Source organism: Malania oleifera, chromosome 13 (assembly GCF_029873635.1).
Source record: "Malania oleifera isolate guangnan ecotype guangnan chromosome 13, ASM2987363v1, whole genome shotgun sequence".
NCBI lineage: Eukaryota > Viridiplantae > Streptophyta > Magnoliopsida > Santalales > Ximeniaceae > Malania > Malania oleifera.
The window spans coordinates 18368536-18381361 of record NC_080429.1 but is presented as its reverse complement, the minus strand read 5'-3'; the positions used below and the strand labels follow the sequence as shown (position 1 = coordinate 18381361).

The following is a 12826-nucleotide window of genomic DNA, read 5'->3' as shown; positions in this document are numbered from 1 at the left end:
TGGGTCTGATCCAATATATGTGAACCCTAATGATGACGTGGCGAGTGGATCCCACTGGTGACGTGGCAGGTGACCCCACAAGTGACGTGGACAAATTGAATCTTGCCAGATGTGGCGCACACCACTTTCTACACACTTCTACTTGGTTCAATTATTAGTGCAGGAAAAAAAAAGGTATCCCTTTTTACTTTTGTTTAATAAATGAAGTGGCCACCTTTTTTTTTTTTTTTATATATTTTATAATAAAAGACCTCACCTTTTTTTTTGTTGTTGTTGTGACTTGCTGGGGAAGATTCTTTCTTCCTGTTTTCACTTTTCTCCATCTCGGCACAGAGAACACTCCATGCTCCACCTATGCACAGAGAAAAAAAAATGGAGGACTTTGCACACCAGGCAACCACTCCTCGCGGCTGAGAGCTCGACATTATCAACAACGAACAATTTTTGCGGGGAAGCTACTCGAGGAGCTGATATGGCAGAGCGTTACGCCTCTACTGGGCATGTGAAGACTTTTCGGTGAGACTTCCGTTCACGCCTTTGTGGTTGCTGTCCCAACTTCATCTCGATGCCGCTAAACCCGAAGGTAAGCTCAGATTTTCAATCACGATTCTCACCTTCTCCAAGCTTCAATACCAGTTGTTAGGGGAAAAGGGGATGATCCAAGAACACAAACACAACACAATCACATAGAGAACACAAAAGAAATACGTGGTTCGGCCAAACTCGGCCTACGTCCACGAAAGAGAGGGAGTCTCATTGTATGATCAATAAGAAAAATACAATGGAGGCGGAGAACGCACTCTTAACTCAACTCTAGCTCAAACCTCTCTGCCTCACACACAACTCTCTTTATTCTTCTGCACTCTGTATATTTTTTCCTACCTACACATCACTTAACAGTGTGTATATATATGCCAGAGAGAAGCATTGAGATGAAGCAACAATAAAAACGAAATGCATGCTCGAGGTTGCGTATGCTCCACAAGCTGTATCTTCCCAAGTAAAAAATAAATGCACCCACATGGGTGGGTCAATAGTTAGACGTTGACAAATCTAAGTGTGACACTTAAAAAATACATTAGGTATTATTATAGGGAAAATAATAAAAATCTTAGGGGCTATGTTGTAATATTGCTATATTTTTGGAAGATTTCAAGCGAACTTGGAACTTGTAACTTACATCCATCACATTGCCATTTTTTTTTTTTTTTGCATCAAACTATATTATTAAAATAAGATGCAAAATCAATGATACTCGACTACCTTTTCTCAGGGATCGTTTAGTATCACTGTAAAAAATTAGAGAAACGGAAATCAGTAATGAAAATAAAAAATCAAAAACAGAAACTAAAAACTAGAAACTAGCACTTGTTTGGTTAATATTTATAAAATTAATACAAATTAAAATTTTAATAAAAAAATTCTTATTTTCATCTCTAAATCAAAAGTTTATGAAAACATGATTAAAATAATAAAATTATAATTAATACACATTTTAAAAATACTATAAAAAAAATAAAATTTATTATAATTATTTTACTTGATTGTTTTACTTTCAAATTTTACTTTACAATAAAAATTTTATTGAACATGTCAACAGAAAAATAGTAATAGTATTTTGTAATTGACTTTATTATTTTTTTTTAAAATTTATGTATATATTTCTTTTAATTATATTTAAACTCATATGATATTTTAATTTTAATTTTAATTTAAAAGTGTGTAAAATGAATAATTTAGTCAAAAAAAATATTTATGCATATTAAAATTTTTGGGAACAGGTTATCAAAACATTTGAAAACCATAAAATTTAATTTTTAGTTTTTTTAACAAACAATTAAAAATCGAGAACAGAAATAGAAAACTAACTATAGAAATAAACGCATTTTTATAATATGTTTTCTCACTATAGAGAAACTGTCACGACCTGCTTAATTAACTGGGTTTTTATTTTTTATTTTTTTATACTATGATAATCTACATACTCTAATACCATACTGGGAGTAAACCCAATCATTAACCTAAGCAACGAGAAGTAGAAATCACATAGACATAACCATATGTAAATATATACAATACCAATACCAGAGCACTAACATGTTTCCCCAAAATATACACATATATCAGTTTCCCAAAATACCCTCAACTGTACTGAGATATACAAAAATCCTCCACAAACATACCCACTATCTACTGGCAGGGCACTACTGAAGCCCCTCTATCTGCTAGCCTGGTCTGCTCGTCTACCTGGATCACCTGAAAAAAATGATTCAATATTGGGATGAGCCAACGCTCAGTAAGACCAAATATGCTATTACTAGTGTGTGGTAAATGAGCTACAATATTATGAAAATCTGGTTTCATCTTATCATGTATAACTGAATATGTAAATACAGTACAAGTGATAAAATCCACCACCCCCTTCCATGTTGCTTAACATAACAGTATCATAGGTTACTATTCAAAATACTTTTAGTGTACATAAGTAAGTTCCTTGTTTCTGTAAATCTGTATATACGTAATAGTAGCTAAAAACTTTCCCTGTAGATAACTGTGTGTCATGATTTAACCCCTCATGATAGGGTTGTGCGGCCTGTAAGCGGGATCTATACTGGCTGGCCGACCAGGGTAAATCATTATACTTCATCGGTTTGATCTGCCCACCTCAACCCATATTTGATGGGGAGTCTGTCCACGTCAAGGGCCTAGGTGATCGACCTACTACCACATATTATCTAAATAGGTGGTTGCACTCATAACATAACATAATATCTATAGCAACGGTATCGTACTCTATAACTGCATAGTCCAACAGGATCTGATACTATATAATATATTTCTATATACAACTATCTGAATTACCATGATTCTGAAATAACTGTCATAACCATGATACTGAATAAACTGTAACTGTAATCCATACGTCATGGTACTGAGAACTGTATAATCATAACACTGAAAACTGCATAATAATAGTACTGAAATTCGTATAATCATGATACTGAGATTCGTATAATCACGGTACTAAAATTCGTATAATCATGGTACTGAAATTCATAAAATCATGGTACTGAAATTCGTAAAACATATCTCCGTACTATATTCATATTCTCAAGCCACACCATACTTTAATACATAATTTTCATAATTTAATAAACTGTATAATATTTTAAAAATACCTAGTATAGCATTTTTCCCTTACTTGTTTATTGAAAAGCCTCTATGGTACACTAGCCTAACACCCGCAGGGCCTCCTACATAACACCCTGAAAACAACATTTGTTAGAACAAAATATCTGTATTTCTCTGTCTATATCATTTCTTATAACTGTCATAAGGCCAAAAATGGACTAAAACGCCTTACCCTGAATTTGGGATGAAATCCAACTTTGTTGCACCAATGATCCGCTCCGGCAGACTTGCAGAGAACTTCGCCAGGAGCGTCGTGGTGGCTTTGGATCGTCGATCCAGCAACTGGTGGGGCCAAAATCGAAGAGATAAGGGAGAGGGCCGTAGGAAAGAGAGAGGAGAGAGAGAGGGAGGACTGAAATTGTATAAAAATATGATTTTTCACTACTTATAAGGCCAGATTCGTTGACGAGACACGTCACCTTGTCGACGAGTCCTTCAGCAAATCCGTTGACGAACCTTACACTTCGTCGACGAAATTCAGAGTAGCCCAAAACCTTTGCTTGGTATTTTCTCGTCGACGAAATGAGACCTCGTCGACGAGATCCTGAAGACCTTTGTCAACGAATCCCTGTATTCGTCGACGAAGCCTGACAATTTCCTGAAATTTTCCAAAATGCAATGTCGTCGACGAAATCTATGGCCTCCTTCTATTTTTGTTTCCATTTCTCTTCCTCTTTATTATTTAAATACTATTATTCTTCGGGTCACTACAGAAATGGAAACAGAAAACTGAAAGTAGCAATGATATCAAACAAACCCTTAATGTACTATGTTTAGATTAAAAAAAAAAAAATGTTATTAACAAGATCATAATACACACACACATGACATGTGATTTCAAAATTTAAATTTTAAATAATTATTTACTATAATATTTTAAAATATATAATTTTAATTCTTGTGATTATTTACAAACTTTAAGCATATAATTAGACATAGGCTTCACAACACTTTTCATACATTTTCGTTTTTTTTTAAAATAATTTTCAATAGACTTTTAGTATTCGCTAGTATTTTTGGAAAAAAAAAAAATAATAATTCTAACTAATTTTAAGATGCCAAATAAATTTAAAAACAAACAAGGGAAATGATTTTAGTTGTTTCTAAAACATGAAGTCTCAAAATGAAATCAACTCAACTAAATCTCGACTCCTGATTATTTTCTTGTTTTGGTTATCCCAAATGCAGTAACCAAACTCATCTTTACCATATCCAAGGAGTGTGCATTTTTGAGATTTTGGATCAAGCTTGCCCCTAACCTGATCACTAATATGTACATAAGCAACGCAACCGAAAACTTTTTAATGTGAAAGTTTTACCTCCTTTTTGCTCTATACCTCTGGTAATTGGAACTGCAATGGTACTGATGAACTTCGGTTGATTAAAAAAACAGTTGTGCTGAATATTTTTGCCCAAAACTGTTTTGGTAAACCTTCTTGTAATCACATACTTTTGGTTCTCTCAGTCAAGATTCTATTCATTCGTTCTGCTACGCCGTTGTGTTGGGGTGTACCTGACACTTTTTTTTCAAGTCTGATCCCATGCTTGTAGCAAAACCTTTTGAATTCTCTATCTTCATATTCACCACCATTGTCTGATCTCAACTTTTTGATTTTTAAGTCTATTTCATTTTCCACCATGGCCTTCCATTTCATGAAAACATCATACACTTCAGATTTATACCTTCTTGGAATGGCCTTCAATAAAGGTGAGGAAATAGGATTTCCCGCCAATGGATGAAACTGGGATTGGTCCCTAAACATCGGTGTGCATAAGCTCCAATTTATCTTTCTTTGGAGTTATGTCGTATGTTTGAAAGCCGACTCTTTTCTGTTTGCCGAGAATGCAACTTCCACATTGATCAATATTAGCTAACTGGAGACCTGGTATCTTTCCCTTTGAGTTCATGATTTTCAAACCTTTTTTACTCATGTGACCGAGTCTCTGGTGCCATAGGTATGAATCTTCATTTCCTGCAACAATTGAAATAGACATGCAAGCATTTGTGGTCATATAAAGAGTACCGGTTTTCTTATCACGCAAGCATGCCATTGTGCCTTTGGAAATTTTCCAACTATCGCCACAGAAAGTTGTAGTGTAATCTTCACTTGCAAGCTGTCTAACAGATATTAAATTTTTTCTTGAGATCAGGGATATATCTAACATCAGTCAAAGTCCAGGTGGTACCTGTCAAATTTATTTTTGCTTCTCCTTTTCTTGCAATTTCACAAGGTTTGTCATCACTAAGATAAACATTGTCAAGATTTTTGAGTACATACTTGTTAAGCATTTCTTTGTTGCCTGTTGCGTGAAACGAGACTCCAGAGTCTAATAACTAAGACTCTCCCTTCTTTTCCAAAGAGCATAACAATGCATCTTCTTCTCTTGAAGAAGAGACGACATTTGCTTCGGTTTTATTTTCTGGCTCCTTCTTCTGGGATCGACATTGATTTTTGTAGTGGCTAGTTTTGCCACAATTCCAACACTCGATTTGCTTTTTTGTTCTGATTATTGTTGGAATTTCTTAGAGCTTTTGATTTGGACTGTTTGCTTCTCGATCTTCCACTATTTTGATTTTTGTTTTGATTTCTGCTTCTGGTATGTTTCTCACCTTGTGTGACCAAGGCATGCCCTTGGAGGTTAACGGTTGGCTTTTTGAGGGTGTCAGTATCTTATAGTGAAGCCATCACTTCTTCCAAATTCAAGGTTTCCTTACCAACAAGCAATGCTGTGACAAGACTATCATAAGAAGGTGGTAGAGATGCTAGGAGAAGAAGTGTTTTATCTTCTTCTTCAACTTTTACACCAAAACTCATTAACTTCGTCATGATCTTGTTGTAGTCATTTATGTGGTCAAAAATATTTACCCCTTCCTCCATTTTTTGCTGATAGAGTTTCTTCTTCATAAATAATTTGTTTGTTAGAGATTTTGACATGTATCTATGTTTTAATTTTTTCCGTAGTTCAACAGGTGATGATTCATCTAACACAGAATATTTAACTTCATTTGACAGACATAAACGAATAGTACTAATCATTTTCATTTCCATCTCCGCCCAATCATCATCTTTGATATTTTCTAACTTCTTCCCGATTAGTGGCTTGATCAAGTCACGATGAATCAAGATATCTTTGACCGTATTCTGCTATAGACTGAAATTATTCCAATCGTCAAATTTCTCTATGCCGAACTTGGATAAATTGTCATCCATTATAAAATAACAACTTAGAGGCTGATTTTGGGAAAATTGACTGCAACAATGCATCCAAAACGACCAAAATAGTTGGGAATGGGTTTGACCTGTTATATGTGGACCTCAATGATGATGTGGCAGGTGGGTCCCACTTGCAACGTGGACAAATTGAATCTTGCCACGTGTGAAGTGATGTGGCGCACACCATTTTCTACACGCTTTTGCTTGGTTCAATTATTAGTGCAGGGAAAAAAAAAGGTATCCCTCCTTACTTTTGTTTAATAAATGAAGTGTCCACCTTTTTTTTTTTAATTTATAATAAAAGACCTCACCTTTATTTTATTTTATTTTTGTTTGTTGTGACTTGTTGGGGAAGATTCTTTCTTCCTGTTTTCACCTTTCTCCGTCTCTGCACAGAGAACACTCCATGCTCCGCCTCTGCACAGAGAAAAAAAAATAAAAAATAGAGGACTTCGCACACCAGGCAACCACTCCTCGCGGCTGAGAGCTCGACACGATCAACAACGAACGATTTTTTGTGGGGAAGCAACTCGAGGAGCTAATATGGCAGCGTGTTACGCCTCTGCTGGGCGCGTGAAGACTTTCCGGTGAGGATTCTGTTCACGCCTTTGCGATTGCTGTCCCAGCTTCGTCTCGACGTCGCCGAACCCGAAGGTAAGCTCAAATTTTCAATCACGCTTCTCACCTTCTCCAAGCTCTGATACTAGTTGTTAGGGGGAAAGGGGATTATCCAAGAACACAAACACAACACAATCACATAGAGAAAACAAAAAAAATACGTGGTTTGACCAAACTCGACCTACGTCCATGGAAAATAAAAAAAATATAATGGAGGAGACCGCACTCTAACTCAAGCTCAAACGTCTCGGCCTCACACATTCTTTTACACTTTGTATATTTTTTCCTACCCACACTCCCCTTAACAGTACATATATATATATGAAAAATTCTCATTTTCATCTCTAAATCAAAATTTTATGAAAATATGATTAGAATAATAAAATTATAATTAATACACATTTTAAAAAGTACTATAATAAAAATAAAATTTATAATAATTATTTTACTTGTTGTTTTACTTTCAAATTTTACTTTTTGCAATAAAAATTTTATTGCACATGTCAATTGAAAAATAGTAACAGTATTTTGTTATTAATTTTATTATTATTTTTTAAAATTTATGTATATATTTCTTTTAATTATATTTAAACTCATATGATCTTTTAATTTTAATTTAAAAGTGTGTAAAATGAATAATTTAGTCAAAAAAAATATTTATGGATATTAAAATTTTTGGGAACTGGCTGTCAATACATCTAAAAATCATAAAATTTAATTTTTAATTTTTTTGATAAATAATTAAAAATCGACAACAGAAATAGAAAACTAACCATGGTTTTAAATAACGGTCGTTACATAACGTAATGGCCGATACGTAACGTAAATCAAGGGCTCCGAAATCGATCCGGGCCGATAATGCGGTTCGGAAAAAATTCACAGCCGTAACGGTCCGTAACAGCCGTTACCCCTACGTTACACTCCGTAACAGTCCGTTACGGACCGTTACATACCGATAACTTGCAGAATCTGCTTTCTGCTGCGCAGCGTTCCTTTCCCCCTTTCCGGAGTCCCAAGCACCCATCTACCATTCAATCTACCTAAATCTAACATTCAAAGAACAAAAATACTTACTTGCAGTTTTGTTGGCCGAGCCGCTGAAGCTATAAGAAGGCTTCACGCCTTCACTCCTTCGAAGCTTGAGTTACTCATCTTCGCAGCCTTCGTTTCCTGAATCCTGAACCTAACAAAGTTCTTCGAAGCTTGAGAGTGGCCGAAGGCAGCTTCATCCGCCACCGCCAGTCGTCGCACTCGCCGCCACCAGCCAGCCCTCTACCAGTCGTCGGCGTCGTCGCACTCGCAGCCACCAGCCAGCCCTCCGCCAGTCGTCGCATGAAGCTTCGAGGCTTCGAGGCTCCTCCATCCTCCGAGTCGCCTCCCCTCTCTCGGTCTCACTCAGAGTCTCAGACTCTCTGCCCTCTGCTCATCTCGCGTATGAGATAAGCTTTATTTCAATAACACTCAATACCCACAACCACATCTTAAATATTTTATTATGTTTTTTTTTTAATTATAATTTATTGTAAGTAATGTTTGTTAAATTGAATTAAAAAAAAAAAAGTAATTTAATAGAGTAAAAAGCTTTAAAATTTCAGATTCATTTAATATGCAAATTGGTTCCTAAACAATTTAAGCATGTCATATTCTGTTTTGATTAACATACTTTTATTCATTCTTTACGTATTCTTTCTTTCCTTTTGGTTTCATTGCATATAAAATATATATTATTTTAAAATAAATGACTATGACATGGCATTCCAAAAATATGGAGTGGACAATTTCTCATGTTCTATTTCTATGCTATTTTATATTTGTGAGTAAAACAACATTTTGCATAATTATTTCCCCTAACAGCATTTTTTTTGTTGTAAATTATTATATTCATATACAATATCAATTTCATTTATATGGTATCGCATTAACATTTTTTGAAAGCTGACACCGTTAGAAATAGACTAATAGTATTATGGTTACAGACTTCCAAGATACAACATTAGTACAAAAAATACTTTTTTCTAGTCTTATGCCTTGCCTATAGATGCAGCTCTTGTTTTTTTTTTCTTTTCAAAGATCAGAAATCTCCCACATCTTAAACTTTTTATTATGTTTTTTTTTTAATTATAATTTGTTGTAAATTATGTTTGTTAAATTGAATTAAAAAAAGAGTAATTTAATAGAGTAAAAAATCAAAAAATAGTAATAATTATGTAAAATAAAATTTTCTTAATTTATAAATATTTTAATTGTCTTATATTTTTTGAAAGGTAATTAGGAAAATTTAGTTTTATCACATATTTCCTATTTATAAATATTTTTTAAGTTTTAAAATATCATTTTGACGTTAAATTTAAAATTAGGTAAAATAAATCGTTACATGATCTATTTTTTTGTTTTTCAGTTATCAAATAAAGTAAAAATTGATAACTTAATAAAAAACATTTTAACCTAATAGTTAATATATTAATAATTCAGATTTTTGCTAATTACTAGTTTACTACTGGAATTTGTAGAAAAATTTTATTTTAATCCATAAATTGAGAAAATGCTCAAAAAATTAAATAGAAAATTTATACTGTATGGATCTCTATTAGTGATGCTGTGATGTATATAAAAGTAGAGCAAGTTTTTTCCACCTTTAAAATTACAATGTTAATTTCTTATAGTTATAAATAAAAATAAAATCAAGTTAAAAAAAATAATGAAAATACCTTTTTAAAGATAAAGGAATATATTTTTTTGTAATAAAATATCTAATATTTTAATCCATATACTGAGAAAATGTTTAAAAAATTAAATAGTCAATTTGTAATGTATGGATCTCTATTTGTGATGCTATGATGTATATGAAAGTAGAGCAAAAATCTTTTTCACCTGTTAATTTCTTATAGTTATAAATGAAAATAAAATCAAGCTATAAAAAATAATGAAAATATCTTTTTAAATATAAAGTAATATATTTTTTTTGTAATAAAATATCTAATATTTTATAATTTTGTTTATTTATATATAAAAATAATAAACATTACTTATTTTTTTTAATCAAATATTATACTTATTTTTACGTAATAAGTATTTAAAATTAGGACTATTTAGTACTTATTATTTAATATTTACTAAATTACTAATTATATTATTCCTGTCATTGTAGGAAGGTTGTAACTTTGTATTTTCTTTATATTTTGTGTAGAGATCATCAAATTAAGTCTATCAATATGTCACGTGATAGAGGAAATGAAAACTTACCTAGTGAAGATATTGGATGGTATTTTGGTACTGCGGTAGACGGTAATAGACATGTTATTATGTGTAAGTTATGTGGAAAGATAATCAAAGGGGGCATTACACGCTTGAAACAACACTTGGCATATAAAAAGGGTCAAGTAGCTGGATGCTCAAATGTGACCACACAAGTAAGAGAACAAATGATGAAACATCTACAACAGTATGCTGAGAAGAAAAGAGATAAACAAAAAAGGTAAGAAGAAGCAGAAGCCCAAATTAGAGGAGATTTTGAGAATTTGAGCGATGAAGAAGACTTGGAAGAAGAAAGTATGAGATTTGCTCGACAAGAAAGCATGCGATCACAACAACAATGGGAAGAGAGACAAAGATTTCGAGCAAGAACAACTGGAAGGGGTAATATTTATGAAGAGGGAGGTGGCTCTGGCAGTGGTGCTACCAGTGGTTTCAATAGAGCAGGAGTTCGATCTTATAGTGGTCGAGAAGCTGGAGGTAGTGGACGACAATGGATCAATCCTGATGCCCCTGAAGCTAGACTAAAGGCAATGGATCCTATTTTAGAAAGAAGCAAGAGTGCGAAACAACCAAAACTCAACACAAAGTTACTGAAAGGTTTAAGAAGTAAATTAGGAAAAGCGGTTGGAAAATTCCTAATTTATAATCGGATTCCAGCGAATGTAGCTGACTCTCCATTTATGCAGCCTATGCTTGATATTGCTGCAGAGGTTGGAAAGGGGGTGAAGGGTCCATCACCCTATGAGATATCTGAAATTTATTTGGAACAAGAGTATCAAGAAATGAAAATTATATAGCTTCTTTTGCTGGAATTTGGAAGGAAAGAGGTGTAACACTTATGTGTGATGGTTGGTCATGACCAACTAGAAAACACATTATAAACTTTTTAGTTTATTGCGATAGAGGCACCGTGTTTCATAAATCAGTTGATACCTCTGATGTGCCAAGCAGAACAGCTGAATATTATTTCAGGTAATTTTCTAATTTTAATTGTATATGCAAATAGTATTATGGACTTGCATGTTTTTAATTAAATAGTAGTAATTATTGAATTTATAATTTCATTTCAGATTAATGGATAAGGTGGTTGAAGAAATTGGAGAGAAGAATGTTGTCCAAGTAGTGACTGATAATGAAGCTGCAATGAAGGCAGGAGGAAAATTATTAATGCAGAAGAGGCCCAATCTCTATTGGACAGCATGTGCAGCTCATTGCATAGACCTTATTCTTGAAGATATTGGTAAGAAAAGTAACGTGAAGAAGGTCTTAGAAGATGCAAGAACAATAACCTCATTTATTTACAACCACACATGGACAGTGAATTTCATGAAGAAATTCACAAATAATAGAGAGTTACTTCGCCCTGCCATCACTCGATTTGCCACAAATTTCATTGCTTTGGAGACTATTGTCAGGCATAAACAAGCACTAAGGGAAATGTTTACATCTGATGCTTGGAAAAACTCAAGGTTTGGAATGGCAAAATCAGACCCAGCATATGATTCAAAGAAAATTATCTTAAGCAAAGAGTTTTGGCAAAAGGCCTCTGATATAATTAAAGTGCAAGAACCCTTGGTGAAAGTTCTTAAATTGGTTGATGGTGATGAAAAACCAACCATGGGCTTCATATACGAGGCAATTGATAGGGCGAAGTTGGCCATTCAAAAAGATTGCCGGTTTTACAAAGACTATTGGAAAATTATTGACAACCGGTGGAGTTTTCAGTTGCACCAAGATTTGCACGCTGCTGGTAAGTGTAAATCAAATACAATTTCTTATTATTTTAACTTTTAAATTATGCATAGTTGCATTAGAAAACTATTGATTAATATGTTTCTAAATTTAATTGTAGGGTATTTTTTGAACCCACAATTTCTTTATGATGCCCCACCCTCTCCTGAAGTTGTTAGAGAAGTCATGGATGGAGTTAAAAAAGTGATAACCAAGTTGGTACCCGATATAGATACTCAAATTCGGGCTATTAATCAAGTAAGTATTGGTTCCATTAAATTGAATAATGAATTGTTCTAGTATTTAATAATACTTTTAAGAATAATTATTAATATATCTAATTAATTAATTATATTTCACAATCATCCTTTTTTAGTTGTTGCTATATCGAGATAGGCAGGAGACTTTTGGAACCCTGTTGGCTCAAAGGGCAGTAAAACAAACAAATCCTGGTAAATATGGCTATATAGCTAAATAATAGAGAATTACTCTATTTTCTCTTTTTGTGTTCAAATTTGACTTTTGAAATACGCTATACTAACATAAAACTCTTTTTAATTATTCATGCAGCTGAATGGTGGATTCATTATGGCTTGTGTGCTCCTGAGCTCCAAAGAATAGCAATTAGAGTTCTTAGCCAGACCACATCAGCTTCGAACTGTGAGCGTAATTGGAGCACCTTTAGCCTCATCCATACGAAAACAAGAAATAGATTAAAGTACATGAGACTACAAAAACTTGTTTTCGTACATTACAACATGAGGTTAAAGTTAAGACGTACAATGAGAAGAAGCCAACGAGAAATTGAAGAGGGT

General features: G+C 33.5%; 1 long non-coding RNA gene across 2 annotated transcripts; it reads left to right on the top strand.

Annotated features, from left to right (window-relative positions):
• The first annotated feature begins 272 nt into the window (after window positions 1-272).
• LOC131146335 (uncharacterized) lies at window positions 273-8619 on the top strand. Of its 2 annotated transcripts, XR_009134308.1 has the most exons (3): window positions 273-583; window positions 6804-7061; window positions 8106-8619. It is a non-coding gene; the product is annotated as an uncharacterized LOC131146335 (long non-coding RNA). The 2 variants fall into 2 exon arrangements; XR_009134309.1 differs by lacking the exon at window positions 273-583 and having other exon boundaries at window positions 6757-7061.
• The last annotated feature ends 4207 nt before the right edge of the window (window positions 8620-12826 follow it).